The sequence below is a fragment of the Pleurodeles waltl genome, chromosome 5, assembly GCF_031143425.1.
Source record: "Pleurodeles waltl isolate 20211129_DDA chromosome 5, aPleWal1.hap1.20221129, whole genome shotgun sequence".
NCBI classification, from domain to species: Eukaryota; Metazoa; Chordata; class Amphibia; order Caudata; family Salamandridae; genus Pleurodeles; species Pleurodeles waltl.
Window position 1 is genome coordinate 640,208,467 of NC_090444.1, and position 21,621 is coordinate 640,230,087.

The 21,621-nt window shown below is 44.4% G+C and overlaps 1 protein-coding gene across 4 annotated transcripts in view; it reads left to right on the forward strand.

The window, feature by feature from the left end:
• LOC138295898 (amine sulfotransferase-like) overlaps positions 1 to 21,621 on the forward strand; it is an 895,551-nt gene that overhangs the window by 510,265 nt on the left and 363,665 nt on the right. The window lies entirely within an intron of this gene.

A 21,621-nucleotide genomic window follows, 5' to 3' on the forward strand; every position in this document is an offset into this window, starting at 1 on the left:
ATATGTAATAATTTTGATAAGGTCAAACACACATGCATGTTGGTCATAATTATGCATAGGTTGTTGTACTTGTTTTAAAATAAAATATATTGTTAAACCCTCATGGGTACTTTCCTGTAAGTGTATTTACATACACAGACATACATGTATTGTCATACAAAGGAGCACAGACCCATACACAGATACTCATCTACACATATGTTCAATATACAATGACATACTGAACAGACGCAACAATGTCAGATGCAGGGTGGGGCCTGAGCTAAATCAGGTACCTCTGTGCAGAGGTCTGAGAACCCACCAAAACACCGGAGCCAAGAGCAGTTCAGGGGACTGCAGAGGCGACTGCTATGCTTGTGCCAGACCCTGCAGCAATCCATTTTAGTGACCTCTGTAGTGTTCCCTAGACACTGTGATGAACCCGGCATTCGTGTGCGCCTCGCAAAGGCTGCTGAGGAGTTCAGAGATAGGAGGGAGTCACAGGTGGACTAGAGACCGCAATGGTCTTGCACAGTAGTGGCTCGCTGCGCAGTGAAGAGATGGGGCACCATCTTATTAGATTAAAATAAAAAATAAAAACCTGCCTTGCTTCCTCGCCGCGCTGCTGCTCCTTCCTCTTGGTCACAGGAGGCACATGCTCCCAGCCTGCCCTGCAGCCAATCCTCATGCTGCATTAAAGCACCATTAGGATTGGCTGGAGTACCCTAGCTGGGTCCACCCAGGTAAAGTGGGAACTTGTGCCTACTCTCTCCAGCCCGGCAACACAGTGCGCATGTCTTGGGCCTGCCAAACACACTTGCGCACTGAGAGGGAGTGCTGTGCACTCCCCCTCGTCATCCCCAATGCCCTGCCCTTTTAACAACAAAACAATAATAAATATAGTTTACTATCGTTTCGTTGTTAAAGGTTTGCAGCAGCTGCTGCTGGCAGGGAGTTGACACTCCACCGCCACAGTGGAGGAGCCGCTGCTGGTCTTGCAGTGAGAAGTGTGCTAGCTCAGCAAAGGGACAGTGGAGGAACCAAGCAGTGCCAGGGCAGCCTGTTGCCTAGTTGAGCGGCGATCTGTTAACGGCCAGCCAGCAGCACTGAAAACCAGCTAAATGTATTAAACCATGCTAGTGGCAATGAAAACCAACTAAATGTTGTTAAAACTTGGCAGTCGTTTGCCTTGCAATGCCTTTCAATACCTCACAGTGCCCTACTGCCCCACAGCACCTTATAATTCCTCACAGTGCTTTTTAAAACTACTGAACAAAACAGTTATTTTTGAGAGGTCACTGTACTTCTCCACATAGAACTGCCAGCCTGTCACGTTCACTCCGAGCTTAGAGGCCTGTTCTAGCCCAAGGCCCTGGGTTCCAGGCCCAGCACCTCAAGAGGGTGGCTGGCAAAGCAAAATCCTGAGTCGGCAGGCTGACGCTTTTATATGCTCTGTTTCACTCCCCCTAAGGACAGCCTCAAGCACAGCCGGCCTCTCTTTCCTCTTTTGCCTTCTCAAGGGAGTCCAATAGTCAGCACAGGCTAGTTAAAGCTAAAGTTCTCACTGTAAGGATCTTCACTATTTAGTTTGTAGAATGTTTCATGTATTCATGCTGGAAGAAGAACTTATTGCATAGCAAACTGCACAAAAACATCACCTATTGAATTCTCACTCTGAGCTGGGAAGCAAGACTGGCTTGACTAGCATATGACAGATGTGCTTGTTCCCCTTCCCATAATCACTAGCCTCCCAGTAATTCTGTGACTAGTGGCAATAATTAAAGCCAGTGTTCTCAGGGAAAGGTGAGGTGGCATCCAACTCAACATCTGAATAAATATAAAATTTCAAGACAACGTCTGCGTGTAAAGTACAACTGAGAACATAGTATATTGAATTATACAACAAACACGGGCTAGATGCCATTTCCAAAAGAGCTGGATCCATGAGACCAGGAAAAGTGGAAAATTGGAATCTATGAAATCGTATTGGAAGTGTAATTCTAGTATGGATCTCAGATTACATACCATTGTTAGAAATTGGGTCTCTATTTGGCAGGGGTATGCACCCACTCCAAATGGGGACCATCACTCTAGTCAGGGTAATAGAGATCCACACTGAAAGATAACCTGTGCTCACCCTCTGGTAGCTTGGCACAGAGCAGTCATGCTTATCTAAAGAGACAATGAGGCATATTTACAAACCCCTGCGTCATGTATAATGTATGCAAAGGGGTGTTCCCACGCAGGGAGGCCCGAAATAAAGGTGCAGTAAAACGTACAAGATTTCACTGCACCATCTTTTCCATCATTTTTAATGCCTGCTTAGAGCAGGCGTTTAAAAGATGCACCTATTTTAATCAATGGGCCTCCCTGTGCTTTGCAGCACTAGTGTAAAAAGTTTTGATGCTAGTGCAGTAAAGTCCACAATAGCGTCAAAACTTTTGATGCTATTGTCCCAACGACTGCCATGGCACGCTGTCTTGTAAATATGTCACAACCATGATGTTATTAGGTGGGGTAGGGGCAATGCAAGAAAAGTGGTGAATCGGGACCGATACACCACTTTCTTGTAAATATGCCCCAATGTGTAAAGTATTTGTGCAACACACACACACAAAGCAACACAAAGGAAACACAACAAAACGACTCCAGACTGGTTTAGAAAAATAGACTATATTTTATAAATAAATCAAGACCAAAACGACAAAAATCCAATTAGTAGAAGTCAACATATGTATTTTTAAATAATAAAAAGAGTTCTAGCGCTGAGAAGCGATAAGCGCCAATAGGGGGTTATCTGGTCATGCTGGACAAGGACAAAGTCAAGAGTTCAGGCCACCTGTGATGGATCGCAGTCCAGCTACAGGACACATGAAGGGCCCTTTGAGCCAAGTAACTTAATCCCTGTCGCAGTCACAAGATGAGTTGAATAGCCTCACGCAAGACTGGAAATGCATCAGTTCCAAAGTGCCGGTGCTGCGATGCATCGGTTCCGAAGCTGATGGGCCAGGTTTCTCCACATAGTGAAGTGATGCTTCGATCTTCTTTCAGCAATGGTGGCAATGCGGTGGTTCCGATGTGATGTCAATGTGTTTGTACTGAACCCAATGCACCTGGTTTCTGCATGCAGTGAAGGGATACATCTATCTTCCTTCAGCAGTGGAGGCGATGCAATGGTTCTGATGTGGTGATGATGCGATGGTGAAGCACTGATTCCAAAGGCCCAACGTTCTTCTGACAGAATCTAGTTGTAGGCCCAAAAGTGTCTCATTTGTTGGGGACAGAGACCCAGTGAGAATACCCAGTTGTGCCTTCAAAGTGAGAGTGACTTCAAAGAAGGGTCTTTGAAGTGCACAAAGGTCTTCTCTTGCCAGCCCTGGCTCCAGACTGTCAGTAGGGGGTAATCAGACCTTGTGTGTGGGGAATGTCATTGCCTATTCAGGTGTAAGTGTCAATTCCTCCCTCCCTTCCTGCTCAGGATGCAGATGAGTGCTCAGACACACCTAACCTTCCTCTGTTGTGGCTGTCTAGAAGGAATGTACAAAGTACAGCACCCTGTCTTAAAGGCTACCTATGGCCAAATTTAAGGGTGACTTATATGTAATAAAAAGGGAGTTTTAAGGCTTAGCAAGGGTTTTACATGCCAAGTCGATTTGGCAGTAAAACTGCACACACAGGCTTTGCAGTGGCAGGCCTGAGACATTTAAAGGGCTACTTATTTGGGTGGCACAATCAGTGCTGCAGGCCCACTAGTAGAATTTAATTTACAGGCCCTGGATATATGTCATACCAATTAACAAGGGACTTACAAGTAAATTAAATATTAAAATTGGGTATACACTAATGTACCATGTTTAGAGGAGAGCACATACACTTTAGTACTGGTCAGCAGTGGTAAGGTGCTCAGAGTCCGAAGACCAACATAAAGAATCAGCAAAAATATAGGGCAAGTGGGGTCTTTGGTTGGCAGTCCGGTTACCCCCTGTCCAAGCAAGGACCCTCACTCTAGTCAGGGTAAAGGAGAATCACCCTCAGTTAACCCCGCTCACCCCCTTGGTAGCTTGGCACAAGCAGGCAGGCTTAACTTCAGAGTCTAGGTGTAAAATATTTCTACCAACACACACAGTAACTCAGTGAAAACACTACAAAATGACATGATACAAGTTTAGAACAATAGGAAATATTTATCTGAAAAAAACAAGACCAAAATCACAAAAATCCAACATACACAAGTCAAATTATTAATTGAAAAGCAAAAAGAGTCTCAAATCCTTGAGAAAACTGTTAAACCACTGTTAGCGTTCAAAAGTACCGGGGTAGCAACAAAATAACGCACACTAGCGAGTATACATCAAAAAAGGTAAGCAGTGTGTTGATTTCTCACCCGCAAAAGAGACCGTGCCTCGTATCTCCTTCTCCGGTCAGGTCCGCGTGTGTCGTTTTTCCTCCCCGCAGGGGAGCCATGCGTCGATCCGGGCAGAACTCTTGTCCAGGCAGGCGTTGCGTTTTTTTCCGTTCCCAGCAAGGTTTGCATCGTAAATCCTGCCAGACGGTATCAGCAAAACAACGCAATGTTGGTTGAGATGTTAACAGCCTCCGTCAGCGGGTGTTGCACATTGTTCTTTCAGCTAAGTTTGTCGATTTTCCAGCGGCAATGCCGGTGGAGCATTGATTTCTGCTGTGAAGCCAGCAGCGTGTCGTTTTTCAGCCATGTTTTGGAAGGCGCGTCAATATTTTCCCCGCACAGCGGTCTGTGCATGGAGTTTCAGTCTTGGTCTCTCAGCTTCACCTTCCAACGCTCCAGGAACTGGATCGGGCACCACTTCGCAGGGCAGGAGTCTCAGCAGAGAATCCAGGTGCTGGCCGGAGAAGTCTTTGATCGCCCTGAGACTTTAAGAACAGGAGGCAAGCTCAGGACAAGCCCTTGGAGATTTCTTCTCAATCAGGAAGGTACACAAAGGTCAGTCTTTGTCCCCTGGCACAGGCAGAAGCAGCAACTGAAGGATAGCTCCACAGAGCTCAGTCTCAGGCTGGGCAACACTTCTCCTCTGGGAAATGGCCCTGAACTATGTGGGGGCACCTTGGCTAGTGCCAGGGTGCCTTCACACTTAGTAACTGTGCATCTAACCTTCACAAAGTGATGGTTACACATATAGGTGACTTATAAGTTACTTAAGTGCAGTGTAAAATGTCTGTGAAATAACGTGGACGTTATTTCAAGCAGGCTGCAGTGGCAGTCCTGTGTAAGAGTTGTCTGAGCTCCCTATGGGTGGCAAAAGAAATGCTGCAGCCCATAGGGATCTCCTGGAACCCCAATACCCTGGGTACCTAGGTACAATATACTAGGGAATTATAAGGGCGTTCCAGTGTGCCAATCAGAATTGGTGAAAATAGTCACTAGCCTGTAGTGACAATTTTAAAGACAGAGAGAGCATAAACACTGAGGTTCTGGTTAGCAGAGCCTCAGTGATACAGTTAGGCACCACACAGGGAACCAATTCAGGCCACAAACTATGAACCCTGGGGTCCTGGCTACCAGGATCCCAGTGAGACAGGCAAAACCAAACTGACACACAAGTAGAAATGGGGGTAAAGTGCCAAACAAGATGGTACTTTCCTACACACACCCAGAGTCCAAAATTGCCAGGGTGCTTGTTGAAGCAGTCCTGCACAATTCTCCCACAAGTGCAGGGATGTTAACCTGCAACTGGTCTTCCAACCTGGGGTCTGTACCTTCAGGTTGGACCAGGGGTGAGGCTTTTCTCTCCCTGCCCTTCCTTGTGGAGTCCTGCACCCCCTACTGGGAGTGTCCCCCCAAAAGACAACTGTTAACAGTAGCCCCACCCTCCAGGTCAGGGGGGACACCCTGCACCTGGCCTTCCAATCTAGGGTCTGTACCCTTAGATTGAACAGTGGTCAGGGATGAGTCACTCCCTCCCCTGCCCCTACTTCTAGGGTCCTGCACCCCCACCTTCTCCCCAGGGAGAGTAGCCATAGAAATCACACCAGGGGGGGTGAGTGGGCAAACCGCCCCTTCCTTCAGGTCAGGGTCTACCCCTGCACCTGATCCTCCAGTCCAGGGTCTGTAACCTCAGACTGGACCACTGCCTGGTAACCCAGGACTTCCTTGGGGGCACATCTACCCCCCATCAGGTCAGAGTTTAACCCCTCAACCTGACCATCCAACCCAGAGTCACCACCCTGAGGTTGAACCATTGCCTGGCACACCAGGACTTCCTGGGGGCATACTTTCCCCCCACAAGGGACACACTATTCCCAAGGGCCAAACAAGAGTCTGGCTGGCGCAGGTCTTTTGACCCCTGCCCATCTGGAAAAGTCTGGATTCCCCCAACCCAGAAATGGTCTCACCAAGGTCATTCCTGGGGGGCTCTGCTCTCAGAGCTGACCCCTGACCTTCCAGGTTCTCTACTGGGGTCTGCAACCCCCTCTCAACCCTCTGTCTGGACTGCTGCAACCCCTCACTAGGAGTGGTCCTGACAGGCACCGGAACTAGTGGGACACTGGCTACAGCCCCCCCCCCCAAGTTCTCCTGACACTGTTGGGTCTCCTTCAGCAGATGGTCCTATGGTACAGGCTAGGCTACCCTACTGGTGTTCCCTCATGGAACCTTCCAGGACCTGGAACTGGCTCTCGGGCACCCTGGGCATCAGCCCAACTCCATTCCCTCTCCTCTGAGACTGGACATGGGATCCCTCACCCATCCCACTACACTGGGAACTACCTAAGACACTGCAATCCTTCTCTACCTCACCTGGTTGGGAAATACCTAGACCGCTCCCCTCAGGAGCACTCCCAAGACTATCTGGTACTCAGCCAGACGTTTTCCTCCAGTGTAAGTTCCGTGGGGTCAGAAAACTCACACTCCACCTGGTGTTGGCGTGGCTCTGGAAAATAAGGACTAGACATATGCTCTACAGCAAATACATCATTGAACCCCTCATATGAATTAACCAAACTACCCTTCACCCAACCATCCAGTGACTCAGCCTTGGAAAAGTACCCCACATCTACCTCCTGAAACTGGTGAGACATAACCTGACTGTCCCTGACATTCAACCCACACTCTTCTGGGATGTCTCCACACTCCATAACCAGGACCTCTACCTGGGAGGAACCCCACTCCCTGTCACTCTCACCTAGAGCCATTAGAGTGTCTCACCCACCAGTAGGAATATGACTCCCCATGCAGGTTCCCCAATCTACCACAGGGACCCTGTGCATTACTGGAGCTAACTTGTACCCCTGAACCTCCTGGTGTGTGTCAACTCCCTCCTTCAAGTCTGGCACAGGTCTCTGGGCATATGCACTTCTTCATCTGCACTGAGTTTAGAATTGTTGCTGCCACCATCTGAACTGGACACAGCCCTCATGGTTTACAGCTTTAGCTCTTCACAGCTTGGCTCTTGAGCTGCAACCCTTTTGTTTTCCAGGGCCAAAGCTCTCTCCACCTCAGCCTCTCAACCTCTTCATCTAAGTCTCTCAGCCATCCCTTTTGAGATAAGAGCCCCTTCATATCTTTCTGTTCTCCACTCAGGGCCACTGCCCTCTTCCTCCTCGGAGTAGTCCTCCTCCTCAGAACGATCTGGTATGGCTGCTTCCCAGCATTTCATTTCATCCTGAAACAGGGCTGTCTTAAAGACCCACCTCAGGGACCTTCTCTTCACAGCCAGCCCTGTTTCCTTGCAGAAAACTTTTAGCTCCCTCAATGTGTAATATTCCAGGTGCCAGAAGTTGACTTCTATTCTGCAAAGGCCTCACAACCAAAAACCAGAGTCCAAAAATATCAACAGTATATTCAGGAGGATACCAGAGAACACAAAGAAAAAGCTGTATGTGGTCACGTAATGGTCTGCCATGAAAACAGTAGTGTACGCTTAATCACTGTATGTCAAGTACAAATACAAGTCCAATCCCAACCGCTGATCACCAATGTTAGAAATGGAGTCTTTGGTTGGCAGTCAGGTTAACCTCTGTCCAAGCAAGGACCCTTACTCTAGTCAGGGTGAAGGAAAATCACCCTCAGTTAACCCATGCTCACCCTCTTGGTAGCTTGGCACAAGCAGGCAGGCTTAACTTCAGGGTCTAGGTGTAAAGTATTTGTACCAACACACACAGTAGCACAGTGAAAACACCACAAAATGATACAACACAGGTTTAGAAAAATAGGAAATATTGATCTAAACAAAACAAAACCAAAACAACAAAAAACCAACATACACAAGTTAAGTTATTAATTAAAAAGCAAAGAGAGTCTCAAATCCTTGAGAAAACAGGTAAAACACTGTTAGCATGGAAAAGTACCTGGGTAGTGCTGAAATAACACACACGGGCCAGTGGGTGTCAAAAAATGTAAGCAGTGCGTCGCTTTCTCACCCGCAAGCGAGACCATGCGTCGTGTTTCCTTCTCCGGTCGGGCCGGTGTGTGTCGTTTTTCCTCCCCGCACGGGAGCGATGCGTCGATCCGGGGAGCACTTGGGTCCAGGAAGGCGTTGCATTGTTTTTCCACGCCCAGCAAGGTTTGTACCGAAAACCCTGCCGCACAGTATCAGCAAAACCGAGCAATGTGGGTTGCGACATTAACAGCCTCCATCAGTGGCGGTTGCGTGTCTTCCTTCCAGCTACGTGAGTTGTTTTTCCAGCTGCGATGCCTGAGGAGCGTCGATTTCTACCGCGAAGCCAGAGGTGCGTTGTTTTTTCAGCCACCGGCTTGGATTTTCAGTCTTGGTCTGCCAACTTCACCTTCCAAGCCCCCAGGAACTGGATAGGGTGCCACTTGGCAGGGCAGGAGTATCAGCAGAGAATCCAGGTGCTGGCAGAAGAAGTCTTTGATGGCCCTGAGACTTCAACAACAGGAGGCAAGCTCAGGACAAGCCCTTGGAGATTTCTCCACAAGCAGGAAGGCACACAAAGCCCAGTCTTTGTCCCCTGGCACAGGCAGATCTACACCAGCTGAATAGCTCCACAAAGCACAGTCTCAGGCAGGGCAGCACTTCTCCTCAGCTCTTCAGCTCTTCTCCAAGGAGAGGTTCCCCTTGATGTCCTGAAGTGATCTAAAGTCTGTGGTTTTGGGTGCCCTGCTTATACCCATTTTTGTATTTGAAGTAGGCCTACTTCAAAGGAAAGTCTCCCTTGTTTGTGAAATCCTGCTGTTCCTAGGCCTGGCCCTAGACACACACCAGGGGATTGGAGACTGCATTGTGTGAGGGCAGGTACAGCCCTTTTAGGTGTAATTGATCACTTCTGCTCTCCATCCTAGCACAGATGGCTCATCAGGATATGCAGACTACACCCAGCAACCTTTGTGTCACTATCTAGAGAGAGGTGCAAACAGCCCAACTGTCAAACTGATCCAGACAGGGAATCCACAAACAGGCAGAGTCACAGAATGGTTTAAGCAACAAAATGCCCACTTTCTAAAAGTGGCATTTTCAAACACACAATCTTAAAACCAACTTTACTAAAAGATGTATTTTTAAATTGTGAGCTCTGAGACCCCAAACTCCATATGTCTATCTGCTCCCAAAGGGAATCTACGCTTTAATCATTTTTAAAGGTAGCCCCCATGTTAACCTATAAGAGAGATAGGTCTTGCAACAGAGAAAAACGAATTTGCCAGTATTTCACTGCCAGGCCATATAAAACTTATTAGTATATGTCCTACCTTAGTAAATGTAATACACTGCACCCTGCCCATGGGGCTACCTGGGGCCTACCTTAGGTGTGTCTTATATGTAGGAAAAGGGAAGGTTTAGGCCTGGCAAGTAGGTACACTTGGCAAGTCGAATTGGCAGTTTAAAACGGCAAACACAGACACTGCAGTGGCAGGTCTGAGCCATGTTTTCAGGACTACTAATGTGGGTGGCACAACCAGTGCTGGAGGCCCACTAGTAGCATTTGCTTTACAGGTCCTGGGCACCTCTAGTGCACTTTACTAGGGACTTACCAGTAAATCAAATATGTCAATCATGGATATACAATCAACAATACAATTTACGCAGAGCGCATATGTACTTTAGCACTGGTTAGCAGTGGTAAAGTGCTCAGAGTTCAAAAGCCAACACCAACAGGTCAGAAAAAATAGGAGGCAGGAGGCAATAAGATTGGGGATGACCCTGGATAAGCAAAAAAAAGTCCAACAGCAGGTAGTGAAAAGCTTGGAGGAAGACCACCCTTAGGTTGGCAGGTCTAACAACCGTAATGAAAAAAAAAGAGGTCATAGCATAACTGAACTGGGAGGGGACTGTCAAATACCATCTGAATACCGGTATGATCCATGCAGTTTGGTTCCTGTGCAGGTCTATGGACAGTATTTCAACATTGGATGCCTGTTTCCCCTCTACCCCACCTCTCACTTATCCAGCAGATCTAGATGAAAAGATTTGCTCATTAAACCCTTTGACAACACCTCAGTCATTGGGAATTGAAGCTTCCCTTTGCATCTTGTCACAACCAAAAGGTATGCATTAAAAGGGAGTCTCAGTGTGGTACAAGATCATGCATCTGATGTTGACCTAGAACCCTCGGCAAGTGTGCACACATTTTATTCTGACAATGCCATCAATCTTTGTACAAACAATGTCGCCATTTTGACCAATTTGAAAATTGCTACACCCATTTAATTGAGATAGAGGACCAATCCAGAGCATTTCCAGAGATTATAACGCTTTGAGCCACCATAAACATTTTTGGGACAGTCATGAGCATCTAATCCATCCACTGGTATGAGCCCAACCCCATATGGGCTAGATAAACCATCCTGTGCGAACTACAACAACATTATCTACAATGATATCTTGTCTAATAAAAATACATCCACATCAAACTGATCTTGGAACTTGGAAAATTATTAATTCTCAAAATGTAATAGCCACCACTGATTTCTAATTCCTTCTTCCAACCATTGTGGCTGCTACATGGGAATTCAAAGGTACTAAAAGAATTACTGAAGAAACATAATGAAATATTTGTTTCCGAAGGTCAAAACTAGATGCTAATAAATGTACCAGCAATGGAAATGCAAAATGATTCTAATGAAACAGAAGTTGGTCCAAGGCGAGATTGTATCCTTTCGCAGCACCACTTCACTTAATATCATTGCTGTTGACTCCTCACAGATCTTCTACTTCAAATCATTCTATAGCTAGAACATTATGACAACATCTCCATTTTACTATCTGTTACAAGAAAGACAATAATCAGTCAAGCAACCACAATCACTTTTTCTGTTGCAAGATCATCAGCAAGCTTAGTATGCTACCAAGTGTAATGAACACAATGATCAGCTCATGGAAACGGATTGAACAGGATATGTTTGAGCATGCCTGTGGTCAACTGTGGCAGACCTGGAACGAAACTCTATACCTAAATGGTAGTACAAAACGTTTGCGACAGTAAATCATCCAAGTAGAACAAATAGTAAGCCACACCTATAGCCATCTTCTAATGATTCACTTATTGACCTATCAAATGGGGACATGCAAATTCTGCAACATGAGCCTCGCCTACATCCATCCTTTAATAACTCAGTTATTGACCTACCTCTATAAACATACATGCAAAAACGTTCACTTGAGCCCCCAGCAAAGACTGCTTTAAATGCAACTGCCAAGCTCAACCTCAAAATGGATGGGGGAGGACAAGCTTCAAGTTGATAAGATATCAAGCCCTAGTTGCTTCACCCGTAGACCAGCTACCCTCAGGTGTGTCCAGGAAAAACAAGAAAAGGCTAAAACAGCTAATGAAGAAAAACAATTCTACGAATATGAGCTCTGTCAACTTCTTCCTAATGAAGGATTCCATTAGTTTGGCAGGTCAATATTTGAACCATGAGAAGAGAAGTGCAAAACTGCCAAATAGCCTACAGTTAGTTGCGAGCCGGCAAGCTCATTCAGAGCAAAAGACAAAAGATAAACTGAGCTGTAAGCAATAATCCAATCATCGGCCACCTGCCAGAAACTCAAGAATACTAAGTACCGAAGGGGTCTACCCACTTAACCCTACTAGACCTGGTAATAAACAGTAATATGTAAAACATCTGGTCAACTAGTAGGAAAAAATACAAGCATCAATCACATTCAATGAAGCAATGAATCTGTCATTGAGCATGCAATTTAATTGCTCTTTAGTCTAATCATCTTTGTAATTTCCCCCAAAAAAAGACAAACAATCCAATTATTATATACACAAGAAAAAATGAGCACAATCAAATGATTTTGTTTGCACAACACATACATTAAACACTTAACCGTAAACATTAAATGTCAATCATTGGTCCAACATTCCTCTCCTTATTCCGGAAACCACGTGGTACTCACTGACAACTATACGGAGAATCCACATGTAAGAGATGGTTGCTTAATCCCTCACAGTCCTAAAAAACATCCTTATTTTCATCCCTTTCCGGTCACACAACACCCCCCTTTCCGGTCAGAGAACCCGACTTACCTGCTTGCAGGGGGTAGTACGGCTGGAGACGGTCTACAGCTCATGATACAGTCGGTGGTGTTTTGCTGGTGTGGCAGTGCTGCTGTCAGCAGGGCCGCCTTACCATCGTCCGACCGCCGGCAGTGTTCCACCAGCATTCTGGATGAAGACCGTCGGTGGTCAAAATACGTGTAGACGGCTGGTAGCCACGGCTGCAGTATGTTGGCGGCCGTGGCGGTAGGCGGTAGGCGGTAGGCGGTCAATACCGCCAATGTTGGAATGAGGGCCTTAGCCTCTTGCCATGGAAAGATATGAAGAATGTGCTAGTGGAAAAATCAGCCAGCTCCCACCACTTATCTCAACATCCATGCCTGGGAGTGACTTCCCCACTGTTTGTAAGAAACCTAGGGCCATATTTATGACCCGGTTTTCGTCACATTCGCACCCCGCAACAAGGTACATGCACAACGTAAACCTTAACTGAGATGTATGAAGTTACACAAGGTCGCTTTGTGTGGCCATGAGAGGCTCCATAAATCTGGAGTAATGCAGCGCAGCACAAGTCACTGCATTGCCTTACGCTGACTAGGGAGGCATCCTATAGGTGTTTCATGGGTGTTCATCTTCTTCCTTTTTCCAAACGTTTTTCAAAATTTCTTCCCCTTCGTTTTTGCTATGAGAAATGTGTACCCTCCTTTCTTCTAACACCGTAATAAGTGTCTTCCCTAAGGGTCACCTTAAACAAGTCAAATTTTTTTCATATGCTCTAACAGTGTCACTAGACATTGTTGATCGAAAATTATACCAAGCTGTGTCCATTTCTTTTGCCTGTGGATGAGGATTCATGCTCCCCCCTTAAGGGAAATTTGTGAATAAATCATATCATTGTTAGAATATTAATATTCAAAGCATCCTTGCCTATATACTAAACTAAGTAAAATACTAGATGTGATTGCATATGACAAAGATATGTGATGGTAATTCACTTCCACTGCAGCTGATGAGGGCAAGTGTGCACAAACACAACAAATATTTTGACGCAAAAGTGGCACAAACTTACAAAATACAATTGTATTTTGTAAGTTTGCGCCGCTTTTGCAGCAAAAAGCGGCACAAATGCAGCCCCCAAAAAGTATAAATATGGACATGAGTTAGTTATAGGGCCAACACCTCAGTCTTATTTTTTAGTCTAAAAGGTTTTTTTTAGCACTACCTGTCTCTTAAACACTGGTGGTATCTGAATGAAGTGAGAGGTGTAATTCGCTTGGACCACTATGCGTGGCACAGATGGTACGATAAGCCCCTGGATGTGAAACAGGGTGCAATTCAGACATTGGGAAATTTGTTGACCTTGGAGATTAGGTGTAGCTTGTGCTTGGCCAAGGAGAGCCTGTAGTTGTTGAGTTGTTCCTTTTTCTTAGTGTAAATTGTTTCTATCTCTGTCCCCAAGACAATATTGACAGACTATTGGGCTCACTTGGGGACAGATGTATCAAAGATCCGTTTTGCATTTCTTAACTAGCGAATTTTGAGAAATCACTATTTAAGAAATGCAAAATGGGATGTATGAAGTTTGCAATTCAGTAATAACGATTTTTTTAAATTTGCAACCGCTATTACTGAATCGCAATTAGAGAATGCGACTCCATTCATCCCTATGACCCTGTAGGGCCATAGGTGCCAATGGTTTGCATTTCCCAATTTGTGAATTCCAGTTAGGAATTCACAAATTAGGTAATGCAAACCCCAGGGTGCTGGGGGCCTAAGGCCCCCTCTGATGTACCCCAAAAAAATATTTGCGGACATGTGAAGCACACACATGCCCTAGGGGCATGTGTGCTCTATTTTAAAAATTGCACACGCTTACCACCAAACTTGAGTTTGTGGCGTTTGCATTTCCTAAATGCCCAATTTGCATTTAGGAAATGCTTGATAGATGTGCTTTGGAAATCACAAATAGGAATTCCCTTTTTGCGATTTCCTATTTAGAGAGTCACAATTTGCGATTCTCTAAATTGGGTCGCAATTTAAAGGAATCGCTATTTTTATGATTCCTTAAAATTCCACTGCGAATGCCTTTCATACATTGTGAAAGGCATTTTTGCATACTAACACAAAAAATTGTAATACATCTGGCCCTTGGTCCTGTGTACTGCGCAGAGCCTCCCCTCAGCATCGGGCAGCATGCGCTATGAGGTGGGCAAAGGTTTTTTTTTTTTTTGTTTTTTTTTTTTTAGACAAAGTCATAATTTTTTATCTGTCATTCTTTCCTCTCTTTTCTCGTTATTTCCATTGTGGCTTTCAATTAATGCATTAAGTGTGGTGCTCATAAACTGTTGCAACTACATTTTATGTTGAAATGCTATGTCTCGTTAAGTGTTTTAATGTGAGTATAAAGAAGTCACTAACTTTTTCTCAAAAATATTTATTCCATGTCTGCTAATCCACTTGTAAACAGTTTTACAGTGTTTTAAATTAACCACTGCACTTTCTTTCAGGTTGTGACCCTTCATATGCATTGCTTTATGTATTATGAAAAGTCTGTTTGATGCACCTCTATCTAAAGTTGAGCTCTTAGCTCATAGTTGTTGCCAGCATAATACTGTGTACATATTTACCCACAGTCAAAGAAGAATTTAGGATTATTTAAAACTTAAGAAAGTTAGAACTGTACCAGTCCCCTAAAAAAGTTCCCACCCCATCATGGAGTCACTGTTAAGCCTCATGCAAACTAGATTCCCCACACATGCTAAAAAGCTAGATACATACTGCCGTAAATGGCACACACATACCAAAGCACATGCATTCCCCTGACCAGAGGGGGGAACCTTCAACACCAACACAATAGGGCACATGAGGACACTCATCCAGACCAAATTTGTAGGGTGAAAGAAGGCTAAGAGAGAAACACTGTTAGAGCTATGGGCCATCTTTTAGGTGACCTGAACTGCAACAACCCAGAACGCACAAGCAAGGTTTCCACACCTTCCCCGTCATACATAGGTACGGAGGTGCTCTCTCTGATGTCTGCCATCCCAGCCATTCCTGCACTAGGTTACACTAATCCACCGGTTGTGGGGCCTGGAGGGCACCCTGCCAGGCAGTAGGCCACTACTGAGGGGACACCGGTCCCAGCCCAGGTTGGCGTTACAGTTCCCCCAAGCTCAACAGCCTGTCTGCCATGCCCCAGCAGTCCAGGGACCATGCACTCCAAACCGTCTGGTAGAATGCTCTCAGGTGATTGGGAGGTTCACAGCATCTTGGCCATTGACACCACCAGTGGAGGGGAGCAAAAAGTTCCCAGCCTTCCAGGGTCCGACATCAGGGAGGGAGCCACAGTGTACACTTCCCTCAAGTATGCCTAGGTAGCAGAATAAATGACAGAAAGTGAGCTTGCAGGTACATTAAATGTAAATTGTAAAATTCCCACCAAGGAGAAGTGCGCACATTACTGAGTGAAGGATGAAGCCCAGCTGGGAGTTAGAAGAAAGGAGTGGGTTGAGGTGAGAAAGAGAAAGAGCTCTTTCCTGGGAAGCACAAAAGGAGAACAGAACTGTGCACGCTCCCCTAGGGGAGAGTGGAGCTAGGCCCCATTCAAAGAGTAGTCTTAATTAGAACTAGAAGGGAAGCCCCAAACCTCACCTGAACGTCAACATAGGAGAGGGGCCGACCAAGAAATAAAGGATCAGAGTAGCCTAGCCCAAACCCAATTAAGGCACAGAAGCAGTAAAATGGCACCTTTACACACGCACAAGGAGAGCAGCGACAAAGACCTCCGACACTCTTCCCAAACGTGCTGGTCAGACAAACTGACCCCTAGAAAGATAGTATCTATAAAAGAAGGCAAGGTCTTTGCGCAACCATTTTGCCACCTGCTGGCCCATTGGCCCGAAAGGGAGAGTCAGTTTGATAAACCCTGGCTGGAGGAGGGATTCTTTGAACCAGAGGACATGGCCGTTATGAAACACTGCGTCCGGCGTAGGGGGGGAGATTCCAAATGGAACATCCTCTACATGCAGGAATGCCTGAGAAAGTGGGAGCGCTACATTGAGTAAAAATCTGCTGAGCTGCTCTGAGCTCAAATATGCCCATTGTTACATAAGGGCATGTCAGTGACCATCTATGTGCCATGGGCGCAGATGGACAAAGATGGGGTCAGGACCAAACTTCCCCCATGGATGGAAGTGGCAGGAAAATGGATCTCATGTTTTGAGTAAAGCACAGTGAAAATAAGCTTAGCAATAGGTGATGTCAAGAGTTAGAGCAGACTAACGAAGTGTTTCGCCAAGCCCGCTTCTCAACAGTCATGCGAACTAAAACTGAGCAAGACATGGGCACATTCAAATCATCCAGACACCACATATGGTCAGCTCTAAAGGAAACGTACCCTGACTGCCCAGATGTAGGAGGATTTATGGTGGAGAGTATGAAGCCTGGGGAAACCATGACTGATTTTCTAGGTAGAATGAGGAAATTAAAGGGACAATAGACAGGACAGCCATGGACCGACATGGGCCCCCAGGTTACATTCTTTTCCAACATCCTCAAAAGGGGTAGCCCACCGAAATACAGAGTGGACTGACCAGCGTAGTAGAATTAGACACCAAACCTTGGCAGGAAATCCAGGCCCACATATCACATCATTATAGAAAGAAACAGGAAAAGGACATGGAAAATTAGGAGCTAACCCAGAGAGCAAAGCTGGTCCAACATCAATCAAAAAAGATCACCCTTGAGGGGGCTACATTGGCCACAAGTGTGCAAATGGCACCAGTCTTGAAGGGAACTGCACCTCAGGACCCCAAATGGTTTTCACCCAGTCCTAACGGCAGAGATCAGGGAGGCTGGCAGCCAGCAGACTTCAGAGAGTACTACTATATCTCAGAATGAACCACATGGCTGACCGATGCTGCTTAAAGGGGTATCATGAACAGAGAGGGATAAGCCTAGGCCAGTCCCTGCAAAATCCCTGCAAAATCCTCATCCACAAAATCAAGCCCAGGCCAACCCAAATGTATCCTACATTCATCCCAGCAAGGACCTGGGCCACAGTCACTGCAGGGAGGGCTGACAGTCTGGGAAGGCAATGCCTTTACACAGTCACCAAACACAATTACGCAGTATATTCAAACTCCCAATGAGGTTACATTCACCTCGTACTCGCTCCAAAACTCTTTTCAACAATAAAGACCAGTGACACAATATTAGGAAAAAACTCACACCTTTACATGCATTTGGGAAAAACTTGGAGCTGCTGTACGTTGTGTCAATAGGGAACCCGCACTAGAATCTGCCATTTGGGTGTCTACAGGGGCCTAGGCCCCACTCTGCTGCTGGTCCCCCAGTGTGGGGTTGGCTGGCCACGCTCCATGGGCAGAGGGGTCTGATGAGGGGCAGGGAGGCCCCCGACCAGTGCATAAAAACAAACCCCCACGTCCCCCATCCAAGTGTAAATTGGGACGGGTCCTGATTACTAAGTCGAAAGGATCCCATTCTTCAACAACAGGCCTCCAGCTAGTGGAGGCCTACCTTTTCAGTTCCAAAATGAAGTGATGTTCCAATGTCAGGAGTCAGTTTCCCCGCACCATTGGGATTATAAAGACCGCTTAAATCTCAATAACACAAGCACAAATCCAACAGACTATGAAGCAATAACATGGCACCAGGTCAGCAGGAAAATTCAATCAGTGTCCCAGCTCATTACTGTATCGGGCAAATCTGGAAGAGTCCTGATCAGACCCCTGATTTCTATCATAGCAAATGCTCTGCCTCCTCCTCTATCCAAAAGGATTCAGAATGTTCAAAGTCTGCTTGTCATGTCATGCCCCCCAAAATACCTGTAAGATATCTGTACTGACTTCACTAACTCTGTAAATAAAAAAGTGTGTCGAGAATTTAAAAAGTTCTCACAGCTATCATATGTCATTGTGGCAATCGTTATTTCCTACCTGTAATTCAATGTGATTTCTTCTTTCAAAAGTCAAAAGTCCAATCTGCAAAGCTGCAGTAATATCTACAATAAAACCACATCTCTGTAAGACTAGAATATTCATTCACACAATACCCCAACTCAAGAAAACCCCCTTTCAATTCCTTAAGTAACCTTACTTTACCAATGTCATCATGAACGCTTTATAATTGATTTAGAGTTCAGTCATTCCGCCAATTTCCAAGTACAGACATGCCTTATCTAAAAACAAATAGTAAGAAAAACCCCTGGGTTAGTACACTGCAAAGGTTAGTATATAACAATTTAAACAGATCCCCAAAACAAAGCTAAACTTACATTGGTAAGATAAGTATTCACAGTAATCAAAAGCAGATACTGTGGCGAGTATGCGCCAGATCAGGGTGTGCCATATTGGTGCCATCTTTGAGTGTCTTTTTATAAACAAAGTGAATAGTAAAAACTGACTATTCTGTCTGGACGCCATAACATTGACAAAGAACTCCACAGTATGAGATATCTTGCCTCCAACTTGAAACATCTATCCGTAATAGTAACACCATGTGAAAATACTACTCTCCATCGATTGAGTCATTTACACTCTGCTAACTGTAATCCATAAGGTACAAAACCTTATTTTAGTCATAAGTGAATGCTTTAAAAAGTGAGTAGTCATGCACCATCTATGAGATTCTAAAACTATGATATCTAACCATCATTACGACAATGGCGTATGAGCACTATTTTTAATTTTCTTTATAATAACAAAGTAAAGCATCAAGATGGGCTCTTGTATATAGACACCATGTTTTAGAAAGAAGGCACCATCTTAAATCTCACATTTTTGTGATCCGATGCATAAATATTAGTCAGAAACAATGATCTGGAAAGACAAGTTATTCCCTATAGGAATGCAATGCATTTGAGGGATCCAGAAAACTGTTATGTCTTGCCACCATCACGACAAAATTTAGAAGTAGCAAACAGACTGATATATTAAAAATACCTATCCATAATGTTTCCTTAATGCTGTACTTCAGTTAAAACATCATAATCCCTTCCCCAATAAGGGAAGTTAAGTCAATGTGTTCCAAGTAAATATTCATCATATGACCACAAGGTATATGCCTACTAATGAGATGAAAAGTCCCTACTGTATGTAAATCTAAACATTAATTCTGTGATGGGGTGGCGATCATGCTAATGCCACATTATAAATATATGAGTGCATACAATCAGTCTCCTATAAAATGAAAAACTGCACTACACAGTCATATGTATATATATATATATATATATATATATATATATATATATATACACAAAACTCCTGATAGGATGGTCATAGTATCGACATCAGGATACATATATCTGTGCGCATTCTTATTACTTCATTCTCCCAGGAGGTGCTGTAATTCATGGTCTGTTTTTAGGCCATTATCAACTACCCACAGTCTCATTAGGCTATAATGGCTCTAACGTTCAATTCTCTAAGGCTCTATTTCCATCTTGTGGTTCTTGTGGGTCCCTCCTCACATGTTCTATTCCAAAAAAACTGAAACATGTGCCGAACATTCAGTGGTGTGAACCGCTATTGGATATGTTATATCACATGATTTCATGTGATATAAGATATGCTTCCCTCATGACCTCATATGTTGTCCTGTTCTGTCTCCTATGGCTCTAACAGTGTTTCCAAAATAGATAAGATCACCTTTACACACAATAATACAGACCACAAATTTAGTATTGTAGTTGATGTTAGATCTTATTATCTTATTTCATACTCTTGTGTATCACCATTCCTAAATACTTTAGCTGTGTCCAATGCCCAGCTGCACACCCCACAATGTCCACATTTATAAAATCCTAACGTGTGCTGTGCTAAAGAGTCACTCCTAGACTGCCACATGAGATAACCTCTGCTCAATAAGTTCCTCAGCAATTTGTTCTTTCTGATTGTGATATCTGGTCTATTAGATATGAAATTAAGTAGCATTTTGTGTTGTTTGTGAGATATGCCAGTGTTTCTGAAGGCATTTGTGAAATCTGTGTGTCATCCAACAGTTATCTGTAATCAACCTTAGTCTTCTAGACTTTTCTTTATCACACGTTGTCTCATTTAGTCTACTTTCTCTACTGATCTGCATAGCCCTATTCTTGGATCTTCTAACCTCAAATTTGTCATAATCACTGTGTAAAAATCTCATCTCCATATCATGTAAGCACTTGAAAAAATCTTGTATGTTGCTGCAGTTACGTTTAGCTCACAACATTTCCCCGTAGAGTATCGCATTAATCTGGCACCTGATACGTGCGCTGGAAGCATGTAAAACTGAGTTGCATGAAGTTGTCTTTCATGAAGGTCTACTTTGTATTTTATTATCTATCCTTGGTATAAAGTCCCACATCTAGGAACACACCCTTCTCTGCACTACACTCATAAGTAAACCAATTATTAAAATCATTATCTTTTAGATATTCACAAAAGTCCTCAAGTTATGCTACACTACCTGTCCATATCATAAAGCAATTGTTTATATGGCGACCTCAATACAAGACGTACTTAATCCATTTTGCCTCATGTGGGCTCCAGATCTGCTCCTCCTCCACCCACCCCATAAAGAGGTTCACATAGAGAGGAGAGAATCAAGAACCCATTGTGGTCCCTTGTAGCTGCCTGTACCACTTATTCTTAAAAAGAAACACATTATTATTCAGAATCTGCTCTGTCATCTCTAGAAACATGTTTGTATGTTCCCATAAACTGGTAGATCTACTATTCCAAGTATGTCATAATGCATTCACTCCCATGTTATGTCATATACTCATATATAGTGACACAATATCAAGTGTCACCATCAGCATTACAGGCTCCCATGTAATGTCAAGCAATAAATTTAGTATATTTTTAGTGGCCCGTATATGGGAAGGTACATTTCTAACATGTACCTACAAAAATACATCATCATATTCTGATAATCATTCAGTTGGTCCCTGTATGTTCACAATTGGCTGCCTTCCTGGTGGAAATGGCAGGTTTTTATGTGACTTTGGGAGAGTGTATAGACATGGGTATCTGGGCCGGTCCATACGCAAGTATGAATGTTCATCTTCATTTAGCAATTATCATGCAGCTTTTATAATGATCTATTGATCGTTCTTGCTAGTTCAAATATAGGATTCCTTGACACCCTTTTATAACATGTCACATCTTTTAATTGGGAGTTAAATTCTTGTTCATAATCATA